The sequence below is a fragment of the Podarcis bocagei genome (assembly GCF_964188305.1).
Source record: "Podarcis bocagei genome assembly, chromosome: 3".
Classification (NCBI taxonomy): domain Eukaryota; kingdom Metazoa; phylum Chordata; class Lepidosauria; order Squamata; family Lacertidae; genus Podarcis; species Podarcis bocagei.
The window spans coordinates 63,171,662-63,190,185 of NC_138127.1; positions in this window are offsets into that span (position 1 = coordinate 63,171,662).

Here is an 18,524-nt window from a genome sequence, read left to right on the forward strand (position 1 = left end):
GCTTTGAGAAAAGCTGCCAGATATAACAGCTTTGTTTGATAGTCATCTCCTGGCTTAACTCCTGAGCTGGCCAGTAGCCATTTGACATTGCACAATAAATGCCTGCAAAATTAATCATAAGCTCTCTGCTTGGAACTCAGAGTGCCGATTTCCTGGAGTGTACCTCAGTCCAGCCAGGAGTCCTGCCAGCAGTTTTCAGATGCTGTTTTCTTTAATGACCCTGTCTGTGAGGGCAAAACAGAACCAACTGGATGAACTTTATTCTTGCTCTTCTGCTTTGCATTTTCAAAAAGAAAAAGGAAAGGGAAACTTTTGAGGGGCAAACACTCCCCAGAATTACACATGGCAAGAGTTAAGGCAGCAGATAGCGAAATTTCACACTTCCACATTCTTTTTTGGCAGAATTAACACTTAGCTCAGGAAGCAAAGAACATGTGTTCTTTAAAAAGAATTGTTGTTAAAAGTGTTTCGTTCTTTGCCTACCAGACAAACTTATTACCGATGCATCTTAAAGCTGTCGGTGCTTCTTGTGCTTTGAATGTATTTTTATGACACGCTGGAAACGTTGACTGAAATTGGACTGTTTTATAAATAAGTATGTGGATTCCAAATGAAAAGGGCCTATTTCCTTCCAAGCAAATTGAGGTGTAAGGCTCTTTTAACATTCACAGATGTAAATCCTGAGGGAAACACGTGAATTATTCGGAACACATAAGCAGTCATTCACTTGCACTTCCACCATTGTTCTGTCTGTGTCCTGTGCAAAGCTGCCTTGACTGGTTGTGAGCAAATCACTCTTGGTCAAACCTTCCTGAAACAGTTGCTAACCAACCAGGGAACTGGGACCAGAGGGTTGCCTCACTGGGTTTAAGTGGGGGGGGTGGATCTGTTTTGCTTGGCTTGGCTTCAGGATCATTTATCAAAAAAGCATGAAGCATGGCCATGTTGTTCCCTCAGTGTTTTATCCTTATAGCTCTAGCTCTTCCAGGTTTGTTTTTTAAGGGGCTGCTCCCTAGAAGGGCCTGATAGCAAGGAAGATATAGGAAAATGGTGGGAAGGGGTGGAAAGGTCACATCTATCTATCCCACACATTAAAAACACTCTTACACCACTTTAACAGTCTTCTTATACCAATCCTCCCCCACAAAAAATAATAACCCTGGGAACCGTAGTTAGTTTGGAGTGCTGAGAATTGATTGGCAGCCCCAAAGTCACAATTCCCAGTACAAACTACAGTTTCCAGGATTCTATATGAGATGACCAAAGAAGTCATAAGTTGCATAAAAGACTATGTGGGAAAGGGGGGGGCAGCCTATTGTCTCTAAGCTTTGCCTCCAGAACCAACCTTACAAGGAATGGAACAAAAATCAACCAGTAAATAAACAAATCTCTTTTAGACATACACTAAAAATCTGTTAGATCCTGTTCCTGGCTCCACCCACAGATTTTCCTCTGGGCTCTACCCCAGCAGATGCCACCCAAATACTAGATTATTATTATTTATTCCAAAAATTCACATCCCTACTCTCTGACAAGGGTGTTGGGAATTTAAATGAGACAGAAAGCAAACCAATTTTGATAGATAAAATAATTGTGTTGCTACTGATGTAGTAGACTATGGCCGATGACACAAGCCATGGTGGTCAGATAACTGAGGAAAGGCTTAAAATCCTCAAAATGACAGATAACACGATAATATATTTGAACAAATTCATATTATTTGCATAAAATAAAAACAAATTCCAGATACTGATAATAAAGTAAACTACTTTTGACCCCCCATTTTAACTGAAATCACAATAAGTTGCGCGCATTCAGTCAGGAAGTAGCTGGAACTTTGAACTTTGCCATCTGGAGAGTAGAATCTGTGTTTTCATAGCCTCAAGTTACAGGTTAACCTTGCCAAATTGGGTTATTTGCGTAGATAGCTGGGCGCTCTCAGCGATTTTTGTAGACTTTGTCACTGGGAGGATTTCTGTGGAGTAGTAAAGCCAGGATGTTTGGGGAGGGGATGGAGGCAAGGAAGGGGAAGGGAAATGTCAAGGCAGTTTCAGCTCGTCTAAAATTATCCATTTTACTTCGCGAGAAGAGGTTGCAACATCGGCTGGAAATTTTGCTTCACGCTTCAAGTCAGCACTGACAGGGAAGCAAAAAATAAAAAAATAAAAACCACCCTCCAAGCTTAACGGTGAAGATCAAGCCAGAGCATGCTCAGCAGACCAGGCTGAGCACGTGATGACAACACAATCCTCTTCCATCTGTTGATGTATTCCTGGGGGCCCCTGGGCACTTTTCCATCCAGCCTTGCAAGCAGCTGGATCAATTTACTCTTGCCTACAGTGCACTGCACAGGCACGGCCTGAATAATTACTCATGGAAATCCCCCTTCTGTTTCAGACCTTTGAAGAAGGAATCAAGTAGCTTTCAAGCTCCTGGCAATTAATAGCCTCTTTGGTTGAAGGGAGAGCAGCACAAACATGAAATTTCAAACACCTCCCATGGAATTTTAGCATACTGGAGGGACTGGGAGACCAAGACACAGAGTAATGTGAAAGCAGTGCAGCATGGGCTTCATTGACGTCAATAGGTCACCCTTCCTCTTGTCTCTCCCATCAACCAGAGGCTCTGAGAGCATGGTTTAGTCAGTGACAGGCTATGCCTCAGACACTTAAGAGGCCCTCTACTTCTCCAATAACACAGCTACTGTTTACTTTGCCTTAATGTGAGTTAGACACACACACACAATGTGAGTCATTTTGAATGGGAGAGGGTGGAAATCATCTGGAAACAGGACCTTTGGAACCAACTGAACACATTTCTCCCAACTGGTATGATTAACTGCTGTGACTAAGGAAACCATTTCCCTGTGGTTAAGAACACATCCGCATTCTCAGATTTAGCTAGAAACAGTTGGCTTGCAGGTGACGCCTCCCTCACTATTTCTACTTGGCATAAGGATGAGGTTCTCTTAGCCTGCTAGAGAGATCATTGGTTTCCTCTGGTAACAGCAACCTTATACTGCCATTTTAAACCCCAAACCAGGGCCCCTGGAGGTCAGGATTGGGTGGAGGCGGCCCTCTGCTGGCAGAGGGTGTTCTGATGCTGTGGAGGCCCCCAACCCAAACATGGGCAGCTGGAAATTATTATTATTATTATTATTTATTTATACCATGCCCATCTGGCTGGGAAAGCAACTTGTTGGCAGTGTTCCCACCTTTAGTAGCTAGCACAATGCCCCCAAATGGGACATTAATAAGAGCAGGGCCAGCTATAGCCTTGCTGGATCCAAAACCTGCCCATTGCCAGATGGGGGACCCAATCCAGAGTTGGTGCAGCAAAACACACACACACGTGTCTTCTGTCCTTCCTGGCAGGAGCCAGCAGGACTGTGGACACAGTGGAGAAACTGCTGTTTCACACCTCCCCAGGCTCAGTTACACCTCCCCAGTCCCTGCTATAATTGCTCTGATCATCAGTATGGGATACTGGATCCAACAAACCATAGAGCTAGTCCCAGGAGTCCAATAGATCGTTACACTTGTTGTTTTCCCCAAGCAGCATGGCAAGCTGCATTTGAAACTGAGATACATTTAAAAAACATTTTGTAGGATACAGCATGGGGATCTGCCCTTCAAAACTGAAAGGTCAGAAATTCCACTGGGCTTGTGCAAGTCTGTAGGCAAGCCTCAAAGCTCTTTACCTACTGGTCAATGAGGAAAGCAGCAAAGGTTAAGTGTGCAATCCTGTGCACGTCAGCTGAGAAGTAAGTCTTATTGTGATCAATGGGACTTACTCCATGGCAAGACTCCACTCTAAGTGTAATTCTAGTGCAATGTTTGTACCGCTTATTTTTCAATATATCATTAAGATGATGCCTATAATTCATCATGTGCCATAATGCCCCTGCAGAAAATAATTGCATTTACAATAATGTACAGAATATGAGAGTTATATAGCATGGCATTTAGGAGATAAATTGAAGTCCTGCACAGCAAAATTATAATCCAAATAAAGTATTATATTTAAGTGGATATGCATCAACAATTCTGCAGTCTGAGCCAGGGATTTCTAAATCTCTTAGAGACAAGATAAAGAGGGTTAGCTCATCCTCCTGATACCTCTGGTCATCCATCAGCTCAGCCTGCCCAGATATTTTGCCAGGTCTGGAGAAGGCTATATTGTAATTCCTTGGCAATGGTAGGATGCATTTCTTCAGCAACTTCAAGGTCAACGTGGAAGAAGAGTAGGAATGAAGTAATGTTATTGGTTCTGTAGGTCACATATATGTGAGGAGGAAGAAGACTGCATGAACCTCACGGGATGCATACACAGCTCCCACCCTGAGCACATGCAGGCATAGAGAGAGCCATAAAGACGCAAATAGCTTAGCCCCGTACACCTCTAAGGCACATGGACTCTTTCTGCTACATATCGTAGGGCCAGTTTCAGCAACAGCAGTAATAAGAGAGGCCTGGGAAGAGGATATTTACAACAAGCACAGTGCCTCTCAGTTGCTGACTCTGTATTTTTTGTACGTTTGTTGACATGTTCTGGAAATGAATTGTTATTTGAATGATTTTGAAATGTGATGCTATGTTTTGATTTTTTTTTATTGCTCCTGCAAGTTGGTGTTATTATGAGCCCCTTTGGGCATGTCAAGACTTGAGCCAGCATACCATCAATGGGTGTGGCCAGAGTCAACAGTGGGGAGGGTCACCTCTTCCCCCCCCCCCTTCTCTTGTTTCTGCCACCCCTTTCACCTTCTCTGCCATCCATATGAAATTAGGCTGAGGACTTAACCACCCCACCTTCCACAAACTTCACTTACATACCCAGAAAAGCATCAACACTGTGTGTGGCAAGCATGTGGTCACTTTAAGCCTCATACAGTTATGAGGCAGCCCTTCCCAGGAGGTTCTAGGTAGAAACGCCTTGCTGATCGCCCTCCCCTTCCTTCCTCAGTGTATTGTTTGCGATGACTTCATGGTGGTGGGTGCTCTTCCAATTACTTCAGTGCTGACTGATGATGCTGAATGCCTGAGGGATGCCTCTTATTTTTTTTTTACTGAGGGCGGGGTGAGGGGTGGGCTTTGCTTTCTCAAGCCTTTCATCCTTGGACTTGAAAGCATACCACATGTGCCATGATGTTGCCCTCTCTCTCTCTCTCTCTCTCTCTCTCTCTCTCTCTCTCTCTCTCTCATCCTGCATGCTTCTGCATCTAAAATGAGAGCAAATCATTAACAGTTAAGCTGTCTGTGTTTCATTTCTGTAGCTATCGCAGTGATGTACAGTCATTGCGTGCTTCCCTGGTTTGTGAATTATTACCGCCATCATTGTCAGCGTTTACTCTGTCAGCCTTCATAAAAAGTTCCTAAGATGGAATCTTTTGCGACCAAACAAAGGTCAGAGTTTTGCCTGCGATAAATCATCAAGAGCCAGCAAGGAGGGAAATTCAGCTGACAAGAGTCATCTGATCTGTGCAGCTGTGTACCAAATTTGAACTAGTCCCCCCCCTTCCTTGTATCTCTTTCAAGTTAAGCATGAAGCCCAGACATCTGTTAGTTCCTAAGTTACAGTGCACTTGCATCAGTGGACAGACCCTGCCCTGCTGAGCTTAGATTGTTTTCCAAAATTTGTGTCAACTTCAAACCTAATTAAACTCAACTGAATCACTAAGAGCAGCTGGAAGCTTTGCTGCAAAGACTAAAATGTAATTTCAACTACTGCTTCCTCACGCACAAGGTTGTGTGTACTCTAAAAAATGAAAAACCTGTGCCTGCATAACCCTGATTTTGTGCCAAGGATTTAAATTTTGGATCCAGTACTACAATATGCTTCCCCCTTGCCACCCCCCACCCCCCAGTGCTTGAGCAGAATTGTTCGATACATACATTCCAGCAAATCTGTCACTGGGCTCTCTAAGGTTGCATCTAGACATGCTGCCTTTCTTTCTGTTTCTAAGATCGGCCACTGATATATGTGTAAGGGAAGCATCACAATTCACGCAAGCTGCCAATTATCTAGCAGTTATTAGTACTCTGCTCCTTGCTTTTTGTACATGTTAGAAGGGTAATTAGGTACAATTTCCCCACACCCACAATCAATCTGGGAAGCGGTCTTATGTTGTTCCTTTTCCCAACCATTGACCTAGCCTTCCTCCATTGCTATTGCACTCCTTTAAAACTGTTGGTGCAGAATTTATACCATTGCAGATATCCAGTGTTTTTACCCATAATTTTGTGGCCAGTCAATGGATTAATTTTATCGGAAGCTGAACCTGGTTACTTTGTGATCCTAGAACATGGCTGCTGCCCACCCTTTCCTCATCACACTGTAACAGATTTATTTGGTGTGTGTGAAGAGTGTTATTTCTGTAACACCTTTGTACTTGTATTTCCTAGGACCATAGGAATCTGCTTTACACCAAGTCAGGCCATTGGTCCAACTAGAACCATTGTCTGCACAGACTGCCAGCATCTCTGCAGGTTTTTAGAGAGGGGCGTCTTCCAGCCAAATAGCGACCTTCCTCATGCAAGGCAGATGCTTTGCCACTCACTCTCAGCCTTCTTCAAGACTAGAAGACTATAAACTAGTTTTAGCATCCATCATGTTATGGCTGATTTAACTGGGCTTAATATTACTTTATATTCTTTCCTTTCACTTCTCCCTTGAGCCTTCATACAAAATGTTTGTCATAAAGAAAGAAAGAAATGTGCTCATGCCCTCACCCACCCACCCAAAAAACCCCTTTGGGACTCTTTGACATATTAATACTTCCTCTTTTCATGCATCTGATTTAATGTGCAGAGGGGGAACTTGTACAACAGTGTGCAATGTTCCTCTAAGAGGAGTTTGCACATATCAGCACAGGAGTGATGAGCAAGTGAAACTTTCAAATGTTACAGCAGAATCACAAAAAGAGGAAATTTGGGAGCCAGTAAATATGACTCAAGTTGTGCCACTTTGATGAAGGGTTATCTGCAATTTATCACAATGCAAAAATGTATCTGGCCATTGTGGAAACTCTCCCCTTGCCTTTCACCACACTCAGCTAGTTAGTTCCCACTATTTTATTCACAAGTATGTGTCACACACAACAACACAGTCCCATGAGCTCCATTTTACTGGGGCTTTGTGCCAACAGTGACTCATTAGGAAATACTGCATTGCTGAAACCCTGGGACCACTTCCTGCAACATTTCATTGCAAGTCTCACATTTAAGACTCACCTAACTAGCAATTATGCCTAGCTGATGCCCCACTCCACCCTTCACACGCCATGCAACCTTACTCTGTCATCCATCTCCATTTAGCCTCTGCTGACTTATTTTGAATTTCTCTGCAGAGGATATGATGTCCTTTTCAAAGCCAGCTGAATCATCCTTTCACTGTGTGTCTACATGGCCATCCAATGAACCAGGAAACTATGGCATGCCAAATTTAGAATCAACATGTTACAAAGCCGTCCACTCCTAAGTGGGTGTTCATCGCAGGCCAGTGTTTTTCAACCTTGGGTTCCTAGGTGTTGTTGGACTACAGTTCCCATCATCCCCAGCCAGCCTAGCCTATGGTCAGGGTTGATGTGGGTTGTAGTCCAACAAAACCTGGGGACCCAAGAACACTGGTGGAGACTAGGGTTCATCCAGGTCACAAGCAAAATCAGGCAGGAACACAAACTTACAGAGTACCAGCAACACAAGGCAAATCCCAAACAAAACATTTTTTTGCACAGTTGGCATTGATGTTACACCACTGAAGCTCTGGAGAAAGCATGTAATCCACTTTCCTCTCAAACCAGCATTTTTTGCATGCAGTTTGCAATCCAGCAAGAAACATTTATGCGCAAACCTTCAAAGATGTGGGTGCAGGTGTGCATCTGGGAGCACATCGCCATCTGCACTGAATTGCTCATCAAGCCCCACTGAACTGGCTGACAGGATCCTTTGCTGTGAATTGAAATGTGTGGCCAATCCAGAGCCACCAGCTGTTATGCATGAATACTGTACAAGGGTGACAACTTGAATAAAATATGGAGGGGGCAGGTAAGCCCCGCCCCTCATAATCAATACAAGACACAGCGCACGCGCGCCATTTGAATAGCAATGCCCATCAGCGGGGGGACGGCACTCAAAGACTTTATTGGGGGATGAAGGGGCCTCAGCCCCTAGGAGTTGGCTCCTTTGAAACTGTAGTCTTCATGCAATCCTTAGATCCCAGTCCCTTCTTGCATCCTGCGATTCGCTACCACCTTTTGGTTCATTTACAGCATTCTGACTTTAAGTTTTCTCATGGAACCTGCTCATAAAAGAGCCATAAGCTTTTCTGTTCTTGATCTGAACACCTCGCATTTGCCATTTCCTGGCACAAATTCATCAGATGTATCAGACTCATATAAGCACGTAAGAGCTACAGTGCAAAGTCAATGCTATTTAAGAATAACAATGCTATTTTAAAAGTCCAAGAGGAGGAAGTGCTATTAGACAGACTGCAGGTGAAAATAAGTTACACATGGGCTGTTGGGAACAAAGCGACCTTAGTTACAGAAGTGCAGGTCTGGAAACATGCCTTGTACATGTCAGCAACTGGGATCAAAGGAATACATTTCAGATTAGATGTGTGTCCTCTTCTTGCTACCATTTTTCTAAGGGCTCATCCACACTTAACGTTTGTCCTGCCTAGAAGGCACAGGTCCAAGCCGTTTTCCATTTGTCTCATACTTTCTAAGCAAGCATGCAGGCGGTTTTGTGTTTGCCCTGCAGTTTTCCCTTGGAAAACACACTCCATACAAATGAATTGGGGGGAAATGACTATCCACAGAAAACCCAATTGCCACATACTCTGATTCAGTGGTGAACTGGGGGAAAGCGGAGGGGGAAATGGAGGTGTGAATGATTCCTAATCTTACCCTGGTAAAAATCATTTCCCTGCTGCAAAGGGCTATACTGCTTTGGTCTTTCCAATATGTTTTCATTTGACTGTCTGTCCAGCTTTGTCCTTCCTTTCCCCTCCCCCCACAAGAAGTACAGGTTTGATTGACCAGTTAATCAAAATAGAGTCTGTTTTAAAAGGTCAAAGTGCACAGCTTGCAACTGTCTTTCTTAGAACAAACAGAGGAGTTGCGTCATTGCCATGGCAATCACTGCAATCTCTGGGTGCAAACAGCTCAAATATAACTCCTATTAATATAAACATTCTAAGATTACTCTTCAGAAGGTTTCAAAGTAATGTGTTTCACATATTCTGCACTAAGACAAGATTTGGAAGTAGGTTTTCCATACCAATCTTCCATTCATCAGAGCAAATAATTATGCTTTTTTTAAATATACTGCTGAATTCTTCAGCTCACACTTGGGCCCATTTAGAACAAGATCAGCCATGAGTTTCAAAGGCAGAGCAAAATGCAAACTACTAACACACACTTACATATACACACACGCATTCCAGTGGCTGACAACCACCCTGGCTTTGATAGAATGTCAATGAAACACTTTGAGCATTTCACAGCTGATGCTTATGAAAGCCAACCCCTAACGCCACTAGCAGATTAAAGAAACCATGTTTTCCATCAGCACTGTTAGTTCATTTTCTTTCAAGGGCCTTTTTATATCTGGGCGACTGTTGTTGTTTTCAAACGTAAGTAGTTTTAAGATTATAAATTGCCTGCCTTTAGTATAAGCAGGGACTTTTTTTCAACTGGAGCTCAGTTCTGGCACCTCTCAGGTGGGTGCAATTGCCATTGTAAGAGAACAAAGGAGAAGTGAGCTCCCGTACCTCCTTTTCTAGAAAAAAAGTAGCACTGGGTATAAGCGTATAGAAAAGATAGGCAAATTCCAGTTGGATTAGTAGGAAGGTGAGTATAGATCTTGAAATGGCTGAAGTCACAGCATGTACAGTATTGAGAGTGTACTGCTAGAATCTGGCGGCTTGTTCAAAAGCTTTGGCATTTAGCAAAGAAAAATGTTAGCACCAAAAGCATGAAAACATGCACATCCGCTATGAGCTGAATGCCCAACCATCCCTGGGGATCTTGGGTAGCGCTTCTGCTGTAGTCAGGTGGGGATGAAGGCTTTCCATCATGCCACGCTGCTTGCTGTTCAGCCACATCACCTTGTAAAAAACTTCATCACTAAATTACTTCAGGCCTTGTATGCTAGCATAAAACTAACACCCCTTGCATCACTTCCTTTTTCTCCCTCCATGGCTGGGAGGTGAGACTTTCACGTTTGTGATCACCCTTGAAAGTGCAAACTCTGATAGCTCTATAGTAGTGTTCATCACCCGAAGAATCTCATCTTTAACATAAAATTTAAAATGGAAATCTCTTGTTCAGTCCTTTACACTTATGGAGGAATGCTAGAAAAAGTAGGACAATGCCTGATGAACTCTCAGAAGGCAGTGGGGGACTTCCAACAGTTAGAAAATGTAAGCTTTCGTACTCTGATAGTTCCTTCTTTCTCTCCTTGACTCAGTCATTCAGATTGGCTGATTCAAACCCCTGCAGATCTGTCTGATTTCTATTCTGCATTCTGATCAGGGAATTTGGCTTCTATCGAAGTACAGACTGGGTTTAGGGTGGAGAATGTATATGGGCCTAGGGGGTGGGACCCAGACTCACTGAAGAGGCTCCACATGAGACAGGAGGAACATTGCCCGGCTGTGAGGCATGAAGGCTGCTCCCTGCAAGGCCCTTTCCACCTGGCCTAGGGGGCAGGGCCCACACTCGCCCAGCCCTATTATGTTAAATGTGTATTCTGTAGTTGACCACCTTTGTAATGTTTTATTTTGAAATCTTTAAGATAATATTTTAGTTTTCTGTTATGTTGCTTTTACTGTATACTCCATATTTTACTTTCTTCGAATTGTTTTATTTATGTTTTATTGTTTTAATATGCTGTAAACCGCGCAGAGATTTTTCTTAAAAATATAAAGTGGTATAGAAACTAATAAAATAAAAATAAAATATGCACAATCATAAGCCATATCAAGCGTGAAATATGCAAGACATGCCCTCTTCCCAGTTTATCTATTAATATAAATTGTCCTTTTCTCCCTATACATACACCTTAGATTTGTAATTAAGGCAAACAAGGCAAACAAAAACGGACACAAAGCAAAAACAAGGATCGATAGGCCAGAGGTTGCCAACCTTTTAGGACTAATGGGAACTTCCATTCTTCTTTATGCATGTGACTCTCTCTCTCTCTTGCAAAATGCTTTCCCCCTTCATATGAATGTGCTATGCAGAGTGTACCTTCCTTCTGGGCAGGAGGACACATTGGTTTCCCATCCAGGCCTTTTATTAAATGACTATGGTGTTGGAAAGTCCATCTTTCCTTCACTACCGGGCAAAATGTCCTCGCTCTTTTTTAGGTGGCTGCTCTGCATGCTACCAGGTGATTCCAAGTTCCTGTCTGAGTTCTGGAACTTCTGAATACAGCTGCCTGTTGTTTTCCCCGTATCTGCTACACAGCGGGCTCGTGTGGCGAGAGTCACTGTGGTGTCTCCCTGGCTGCTTTGTGATGTATGTGAAAGAGGTGCATACCAGGCATGGTGTATTGATCGGTGTCTTTCACAGTGCATGGGTATTGAGGGGGTGTTGATACGGAATGGTGAGTGGCAGCCAAGTTGCCATGGACTCTGTAGGAGTGTCAGTGTTGCTACATTATTTCTTGTCTTACTGGTATTGCTTTGCTTTCCATTTTGCTGCCAGAAGCGCATAGGACTGTAACTTCCATTATGCTGAGGTGGCAGTAGCATTAACTCTACTGTAGCAAGATGACTCTGTCCATCAGGAGGCAAATGTCTGGGATTTGCTCCCTTTTCCAAAACATGCCTTTGATGTTTCTAATTGGCATCAGGTGACTGTCAGAATGGAGCTTTGATCAACTAATATGGAGTACAAGGGTGTTATTTTGCACATATGACAGAAACATTTTGATGTAACAGTTCACATAATACAAGACTTCTTTTAAATCGAGGGATTCCATCTCTGGCTGCATACAGTTGCTGTGCCAAAGGAGGAAGCTTATCCATGGTTTGTTGTGCTGAGTGACACCCAGACTGGCAAACCATGGTTTGCCAATGATCAGCAAGCCAGAATCAGAAAGTGTGGTCTGAAGCAAAATTGCAAGTCATAGTTTATGCTAACTATTGACATGACATCTCAATTAACAGCCTGCTCTTTCACACATAGATGTCCTTAATTTTAGTCTAACACTAAATAAATAAGGTTCTTGCATTAAAAAAAGAAAAAGGCATTGTTGAACTAGTAATAATAAGACTGTTGTATATGTTTATATTTGCCAAATCTAAATAGGAAGAATTAGCAAACAAAACCTCATTTTGTTGCTCATTTTTTATATGCTAACATACACACATTTTCTCACCTTTGCAGATTAAATTTAGCAGATGGAAGCAGAGAGCCTGCTTAATCCTTGTCCCAGCTAGTGCCAGTGCCCCTACCAGGCAATTTTAAATAGGTATTTTCTCCAGCCAGGCTCTGAAACCAAAATTGAGCCCAGCTAAGAGGGAAACAGCATTGGCAGGAGAGAACCAGCAGGCACCTCTTCTGCCTGCTAGTTCACATTCCGGTGATCCCTACAGACATAGAGCTAGGATCACCAATTCCAATATGCAAGTTCCATGACCCCACCCCACTGCACCCAACCAGATCAATAAGTGCCGAGGGGGAGCCTTCAAACGTTACACACATTGCTTAAGCGCCACCATGTGGAGGTTTTGTGCAGCACCATCAACAAGTTGTGGGGGAGGGGCGGTAATGAAAACTGGGCCTTAAGCTGATGAGCAAGAAAAGAAAATGGAAAGCTGGTGAGCAGCATTCTCTGACTAGCCTGAAACTGGCCCAGTGGCTATCTTATCAGCCTATTTCGTTCCACTCCAGAATTGACTGAGAGGCAAGGGGAGAGTGACATTTATTGCATAATCAATATTTCTTCCTGTAATACTCAGGGATTTCCTTGAAGGCCTCCTGTGCAGATACTTAGAATTAACTCGATTACTTCTCAAGCTGAAAAAGGACTTGGCTTGCTTTCAGGTTCCAGCCCCCCCCCCCCTGCCTTAAGCAGGCGTGGCTGTTCTTGCTGCAAGCACGATCAGTGAGGTAATGGCCTGTGGTACAGATGAAGTCTCAATGTGCAACCCATTGAGACAATGCGAAAATGATCTTAAAGTGGTTAGTCATCTGTAACTTTTATGAGGAGATGCTCAGCTGCGTGTTACTGAGTGCTCTTTGATGCTGCCTTACGCTTTTGTGATAGGAGTGGAGCATTCTCCACCAAAGCAAGCGGAGCTGACTTACATCAACTGGCTGAAATGACCTACACTTTGTATACTAACCTTCCCCAAGCTGCTGGGGACTTCCAGATGTTTTGGACTACAACTCCCATCAGCCCCGGCTGCACACCTGGAGGACAAACGTGGACCAGAATTGTAGAAGCCCTAGCTCACCCATAAATACATTTAAAGCATATTGGGAAACCTTCACATTTTAACTTTTGAACCTTCCTGATTTTAAGAATTAAAAAGTAGTTAAAGGAGATATAAATATTACCAGTTTAGAACACAGCTAGGTCACCTTTTTTTCCAATTCCGATGAAGCTTGGTTTGCAGATAAACACATGAAAACGCAGTATTCCACCACAAATGACAAAATAGATACAATATACGTATGGATTGTTGACACACACACACACACACACACACACACACACACACACACACCTGCCCTTCTAATCTGTCAATCCAGATCAGACACGATTTAATCTGAACCCAGTTTGAATCCGGCTTATGATCTGGAAATTACAAATTTCCAGAAACCACGCTGGCTTGCACTGCAAAACCAAAATGGCCACAAATTCCTTGTTATTTCACACAAGGACGCAATATCTGGAGATACAGTTGCCACTATAAAGGGAAATAACCCATCCAAATTTCAGTTGGGTAATTCCTGGGGATTTCATGCTAAGCATTTTGCTCTTTCAAAAAATTTATTAAAAAAAGACTGAGTGCTTCGTTATGCCAATACTCATGCACCTGTGCTTGCTCTATTCCATCGGTATTTTTTGAAGAAAAATAGGGCTTTTAAAATTTGGCTTGAGATACTAGACACAGGTAGCATGCAGATACTGGCAGGCAGCAGCATGAAGACATGCAATAGTTTGGGGACAGTCTGTCTGTCAGACTTACTGAGAGGCTCTTTTCACTGCATATACCTCTAGGACCGCCTCTCCCCATATGAACCAACCCTGTGGTTGTCATCTGAGGCTCTTTTGTGTGCCTCTCCCGCTACAGGTCTGGAGGGTGGCAGCACGAGAATGGCGTTTTCTGCAGGGGCTCCTCGTCTGTGGAATGCTCTCCCCAGGGAGGTTCCCCTGGTGACTTTCATTGCATATCTTTAGGTGCGAGGCAAAAACGTTTCTCCATAACCAGGCCTTTGGCTGATTAAAAATTATATGACCTTTTAAGTGTGTGTGTAGGAAAGGGGTTGTTGGTCTGATTTTGTTTTATTCAGTATTTTGTGGTTTCATTTTGTATTTTTATGTTGTAAACTACCTAGTCGTCTTCAGATGAAGGGTGGTATACAAATTTAATAAATAAAAATAATAATATCGGCACAAATCTCTGCAAATTGATTAGGACAATCCAAACAAATCTGAAGTGATCTGTAGCTGCTGCAGCCTGATCCAACAGGGCACAAATCAGCCCAATTCAGTTTGGGATTTGACTGGAACTAGTGCACAGCCCTACTGTATAGCACATCCCAAAACAGTATTGGGCTTGCAGTGGGTGTAAACAGAAGTGTGTACATAGAAAAAGTGTACACAGCCATACCCTTTTCCTTCTTCTGTTGTCTGCCCCATGATCTAAATGCAGGCTATAGGCTTCTCAGGGCAGGAATTTCTTTTATGTTACTTTACAAAGTACCATTTAGATCATTTGCCAGTACAAAGATGGTAGACTTGATTGTATTAGTTAATTGATTTTATTAGATAGTGTCACAGATGCTCAGGGTTGGCCCAGAACAGCAAATGGCACCCCAACCCAAGTCAAGGTGCATATATCTAAGGCCATCCGAGTTATTCTGGCACTTCAGCCAGAAAAGCCCACCAGCATCTTTCTCCCTCCCTGACAGCAAAACTACAGTAATTAACTAACAATTTCCTGCCCTTTCATGAAAGCCGAAATCAGTGGTAGCTGCCTCATTCTGCCTAATGGTAGGTCCAGGCCTGCTGGTGCTCAGAGGTCCTCCTTTGGCGGGTTAATTGCAATACGTAATTGCAGGCATGACAACCAGATAACTGGCTGGTGGTTCATCAATGGAAGTGAATCACGGGAGATCTCTCCCTAGCTTTTGAAATGTGATATCCAGGAGACTCTGAGAAGATGGAACCCTCGAGCAGGTAGCCAGGGTTGTTTGTGGTTACAATTCATGGTTAGTGAAGTGAGATCTTAACCACAAGCCCCAGTCCATATGGCATGCCAAGCCAAACATTGGTTTAGCTCAGGAAATAGGACTGGGGAGGCTGCAAGCTCCTCCCTAGTGGTCCCACTAAGCAAAGTTTGACTTAGCATTAAAATCTAAAATGGCCCATCAGGTACCCTCTAGATGTTTTGGACTATAACTCCCATCAGCCTCAGCTAGCATGGAATCCAAATCATTGGGAAAAGCTGGTCTGAATTACTTTTCTCTAACGGTCTGTTTCTATTCTAGTATCATAATGATTTTAAAAAAATAATAGTCCCGGAGATTTTGAGTAAAAGGTCCTATTAAATGGTTAATTTAAAATCTAGCTTGGACAGGGCACATACAGAAAATCACTTGTGAGTCACACTGATGCAACATTACAGAATTAGGAAATCTGGGAGGCAGCCAACACATCTTCTGAGCAACAAAACAAACATCTGGATGCTGACATATTTGTGCAAGAGTTGTTGTGAGAAGGGAGTGGGGGGGGCTTCTGCAAAGGCTGGACACCTGGGTGCGTGTCCTAAAAGTTGTTGCTGAGATATCAGAGGCCACTTTTCTTGGAAAGGCTGCTGGTGGGAAAGACAGATGCTCCATTTCAGATTGCCATGGTATGGAATAACTATTATTATGTTTTAAAAGCATGGTCTAAATTATGGGCCTGTAGTTCCCACTGGTCTCTGGACAATGATGTTTTTCATCTTCTGGTTTTATAACACCAGCGTAAACTCGTCTATAGACTTGCAGAGAACAGTAGGATCTTAAAGCTGGAAGTGATCCATGGGTCACCCAGCCCAACCCCTGCCAAAGTCTTCCTGGCAGGTAAGTCTACAGCAGTCAGACTCACTAGCAGACAGTCTGTGGCCTGAAGGCTTAGACTGGTCCTTTGTCAATGGGTTAGCAACTGGAGTGACGGGCAAATAAAGTCCATGTTCACTTGTCATGAGTGATTTCAGAAGAATGCATTTTGGTCCTCCAGAGGAACATTTGGCCCTCCAAATGTTGCTGAACTGCAACTCTCATCAAGCTCAGCCATTATTAGTAACTAGATGAGACTTAGCCTTAGCTACAACAGCCCTCTATTGGCATATCACTGCTGGAACTAAAACAGACACTCTTTCACCCAAAGCGAAAACAAAGCAAAACACCTAACAGCCAACAGTAGAAAGCAAAGTTTAATTCTGAAAGCATCTAATACCACCTCCAAAAAAAAAAGGTGCTTCAGTGAAGTAGATTCCACAATCAATCATGCTAAACAGCTCATTGAAATGCCTGTGACAGTTGCATCATCACCACATTTACAAATTTGATACATGATCCAATTCATTCTAACCATTGGCAAGTGATCAACCTAACAAAGGATAGTCAGCAAACCTCCATAATGGAATGCAAATTACATGCCTCTTTTGTGAATGATTCACATGGAATACAAGTGTGGTATAGTTCATCTGTAGAATATGTTTCTAGGCTGTGATGAGTGAGGATCAAAGCTCTTCTCTCCAGTAATCTAAATCAAACATTTCATCATTGTAATACCCACTAAGATGGTGACCAATTGAGTGCACATCAATGCAGCATCCATGGGCAGGTATACACATCCTATTTCACCAACACTTGCCATTTCTTTTCCCTCTAGAGTATTCAGGGTGCAGGGGCAGTTTTCCATTGACGTAAGAGGTTTATAGCACCAGAAACAAATAATCTTCTTCTCTTCATGGAAATATTTGTCTTCATTTCTTTATCTGAACCAGTGCTAACCATGAAGACATCAGGGAAGTAAATAAAAAAAGATGGAGAAAATGCCCGGAAAGTTGGGTGCAAGAAAATGTCCACTGGGGATCTGTATCTTAAAGCAGTGCTTCACTTGGGTTTGTGGCAAGCCTGGATCTGTTTTTAACTCAGGCAGCAGGAATTAAAGAAGCAGCAGTCCCTTCAAGACTGTGCTTTTGCATTCTGCTTTAAAGACTTAACCATTCAGAGTAAAGTTACAATAAACTCACCACATTAGTTACATCCTGCAATATACCCGTTTCTAGTCACATTTGCCTGTCTAGCTGGCTTGCATTTAAATTGCCATCTTCAGCACACACGCACACACACACACACACACACACACACACACACACACACACACATTTCTACTTTGCTAGCAAGCCAGGAGGAAGCTCAGATTGCTTGGAATAAAGGAACCAAACTTGATGTTATACAGTGGTGCCTCGCAAGACGAAAAGAATCCGTTCTGTGATTCTCTTCGTCTAGCGGTTTTTTCGTCTTGCGAAGCAAGCCCATTGACGGATTAGCGGATTAGCGCTATTAGCGCTATTAGCAGCTTTTAGCGGCTTTTAGCGGCTTATCTGCTGATCGGATCAGCTGATAAGCGGCTTAGCGGCTTAGAAAAAAGGGGGAGGGGAAAAAACCAGCAGGAACTCGCAAGACATCGTCGTCTTGAGAAGCAAGCCCATAGGAAATTCGTTTTGCGAAGCACCTCCAAAACGGAAAACTCTTTCGTCTAGCGAGTTTTCCGTCTTGCGAGGCATTCGTCTTGTGGGGCACCACTGTACTTGACGTTATTGTTGACAGGAGATCAGATTTGTAGGGTCTGCTTCCTCCACACTGCAGGGAACTTTGAGGAAGGTATAAAACCAACATTGTGATGGGCTTGTATATAAAAATGGAGGGAAAGGCAGCTTCCGAGCTAAGCAATCCTTTTTATTGAACCTCATCCTATCAGATAATGTTTCCAGCGCTCATTGAAGCAGTGTAAAACCATTCTCTCCTTCATGGATCACTGCCTTGTCATGGTGAAGAGGCTTGAACAACTCAGAGAAGCTATGAGGTATGCCGTGCAGGGCCACCCAAGATGGACAGGTCATAGTGGAAAGTTTTGACTAAATGTGATCCACCTGGAGTAGGAACAGGCAAGCCACTCCAGTATCCCTGCCAAGAAAACTCCATGGACAAAGACAACAGGCATATAAAAGTTATTACGCTGGAAGATGAAATCAGCCCTGAGTGCTCACTGGAAGGACAGATCCTGAAG